The 3557-nt window shown below is 29.6% G+C and overlaps 1 pseudogene; it reads left to right on the top strand.

The window, feature by feature from the left end:
• The first annotated feature begins 443 nt into the window (after nucleotides 1–443).
• On the top strand, nucleotides 444–2648 carry LOC128174057 (uncharacterized; annotated as a pseudogene).
• The last annotated feature ends 909 nt before the right edge of the window (nucleotides 2649–3557 follow it).

Raw genomic sequence — 3557 nt, 5'->3', positions numbered from 1 at the left:
AAAGGAATAAAACCACAGGATCTTTTAACTATTATATTATGTAAGAACGTAAGAAACAATGGTCTCCTTTTAATGTTCATTTTGCTTTGGAAAGATTTTATGAGAAGTATTCATGATTGTTTTCCTATCCATTTTATCTTTCATTTTTATAAATCTCACAGCAGCATGGCAAAGAAAAAGAAAATGAAATATTGATTCTTAAAAGAAACTGCCAATAAAATAGAGATAATAAAAAAGTGTCATTTCTATTAATATTTACTTTAAGTACCTAGCTAATGGATATCACGTTTTTTTCTGCATAACTTTGTTTTAAACGATTACTCATAAAACTATAAATCCTCCTAATACGTTTATTTTGTACTTGGACAAATTATTTCTGAGGAATACACTGCTTATAATATAGACATATATTTCTGTATATATCGTTCATTATAGATAAAGATATGCTACCGATGACATATATAACTGCATTGCTGGTTGTAAATATTATTTGCAATGAAGCACCTGAATTCAATAATTATTTCGCCATTCAAATAAACGATTATCCAAAATCTTCGTGTCACGAAATTTCTAGTATAGAAAGGAAGTTCCGATGTCTACGAACGTGCTTAAACCCAATGGATATGTTAGTCATGATCAGCCACGATGAATCTACAAAAACATGTTTGTGTTGCAGCGATATTACGGGGAGTGACATAACTGGCCTAAATTGGAAGTCATATGTCCCACATAGATGTAAGTATTTTTTTTTCAAAAACAAATGACATAATTATCTGTTTTAAAGTGATTAAAGTTAAGACTCCTTGAATTAAGCAAATGTGAAAATTTTTTTTACCTTTAACGTGTAAAGTATAAAAATACCTTGAAATATTCTTGAAGAAAAATATTTGTTTTATTATGAAATATAAATACTCCGAATCCTCAGCGATCGGTGTTCACGACGCAGTTTTTCTGTGTATAAGTAAAACATCCATCATTCTGATATTTCTCGGTGTTAAATATTACATGTAAGAAAGAAATATATCAAAACTTTAGAATCTTCTTTTTGTCTACATGAGTTACAATTAACTAACGTATTGAATACCGAATAATACTTCGTTTTGTTTTTATGGTTTCATTTTTTACACGACGTATTCCTAATAATTTTCTCTTATAAAATAATAATGTTTTCGAATGCATAAACCAATGTGGAGCAGCTTATCATGTGCTCATTTTAATTGAAATAATGTTTTCAAATTTGTCTATCTCTATGTTTAATCCAAAAATTTGTTATCAGGGAACATTTAAAAATAAAAATAGAAATGCAAAGTAGTATATATGCTCTTAGGAAACATGTTTTAAGAAAATATTATGTTTCAGGACATTTTTGATATCAGGACTTCAGTGTTATCGTACACGATGTGAAGGTTTTAACAACGACGTAAATGCTGGCTATTTGCGACGGCGCACATTGCGCCGCCTTGAAAAATTCGCAGATATAGTTTATTTTGTTTTTCAAAGAATATATTAGTACGCATTTCAATTTTAGGGTACTGTTTGACAAAGGATCAATGATCAAAATACAGCTGCCTGACGAAATTAAATGAAGAAAATTTAAACATTACCCTCAGTTTACGCAATTTTTTGACAACCCTCGTAAGTTTCCTGAAACATTTTTCAGCGCTTTAATCAGTAGGTTTATATTCAAGCGAGCAAAAAGTGTTGTATCATTTACACGGTTATAAATCATATTCTGCATAATGTAGAGATAACTTAGCTTTGTGTTTTGTAGTACCCTGCAATAACGACTATACAGCTTACTATTCTGTGCCCTACCAAATATGTCTCAAGTATTTCCCAGTGCCTGCCTCGTATTCAACAGCTCAGGCCAACTGTCACGCTGAAAGTAGCGACCTCATTAAGATTGATTCCCAGAAAAAGTACGATATATTCAAGGATTGACATAGTATGTCTTTGTTGAAATTTTGAATCGGCAAAATGACGATGGCATTTTGGAAAGCTGGCTAATAACCTATCATTAAAAGAAAGATATTCAAATTAAACTTATGAAGAAAAATACGATTGAAAAAAGAAATGAATATTGAATTCCAATTTAATTTATAATGCAGACAGACTAAGTTTCTTCCAAAAAATATAATTGTCTTACTTCTTCATTGTTTACAACACCTTAAATTATATATAATTTGAAAAAGCAATAAAAACCATCACAAAATTGCTTTTTCCTTCACAGAATCTAATTAATCATGTCAAGATAAATAGATGAATAAATAAATAAATAAATAAATAAATAAATAAATAAATAAATAAATAAATAAACAAACCCAGATCACTTGTTTAAAAAAAATGATAGTATTGAAATGATAATATTTAAGAAAATAACATTTTGAATTTCATTTTAAACTATTCTCATTTTAGTACCAATTACCAACAATGAAGTCATTCAAGTTTGGGTTCAAGGGGAAAAGGTCGGAGGTCATTGGATGTTTGATGACCGAACTCCAATACCTGAATATTGTCGCATCCGAATGAGTAATGGTTCATTAGATGTACATCTCCGGGCATATGGGTCCACGTCCTTTAAATGTGTTGATGCTTCTAACAGCGGTCAATTCAATTATTCTTGTGAATACCATCGCCTGTTGTTCTAGGGTTAACATGAGAACATTAATCGAAACATTGCATTTGCAAATTGTTTATTCTACTGAACATTTAAGGTAAAAATCTCGCCCTGCTCGTGTTTGTCTCTCTGATATAAAACTACATTTTTGACGTGTAAACGCTGCTTATTTGGCTTGCGTTTTCAGAGATTTAAATTTAAAAAATCATATATAGAGAGAAACGCCACTACCGTAGAATATGAAATATGCATTGCTAGGAATCTCCGTTTCATTATGAATCAATTAATATTTCTATTGTGTTAATACAAGTATAAAACATAACATTCACAATACAGTGTTTTTGACAATTTACACACGTTTTCACAAAATCGTTTCCTGCATTGACAATGTTTTAGCAATGGTTAAAGGAACAAGTATAGAGTTTTTTAATTTGTATAGACTAATCCGATATAAAAAAATGTTTTATCAATGTATTTTTGTATAAAAACTATAACATGTATGTGTGAATTTCGTAAAAATGTGTCCATACCTTGTCATGCAAAATAACGCTTTATTTTTTTTTTACATAATACTCAGTCTGTATTCATTAACCTAATATCACTATATTTTTGTTTCTTTAAAGATGAATGAGTTAGCTTTTCAGAATTATAATCTTGAATACAGTACACTGTATGGGCTAATTAGGGTCTTCCGTTTCCAACCGAAGACCCTATTGTTTTTGTTAGGTTTCTTTTTCTCTATATTTCACTATTATTATTCTTTTTTTTCTTAACATTTTTCTTAAAACTCAAATATCTCAAATATGCTACAATGGATTTTTATGAAAATTTCACGAATAATACAAAATATCAAGGTCTTTCATCATTTACATTTTTGTTGATGACGTCACTTTCGGTCGGCCGTTATATTCGTTTTTCTTTTTGTAAAAAGTGATCTTGT

This window comes from Crassostrea angulata, chromosome 2 (assembly GCF_025612915.1).
Source record: "Crassostrea angulata isolate pt1a10 chromosome 2, ASM2561291v2, whole genome shotgun sequence".
NCBI lineage: Eukaryota > Metazoa > Mollusca > Bivalvia > Ostreida > Ostreidae > Magallana > Magallana angulata.
The sequence above is the reverse complement of the archived record's forward strand: the minus strand, read 5'-3'. Positions and strand labels throughout refer to the sequence as shown.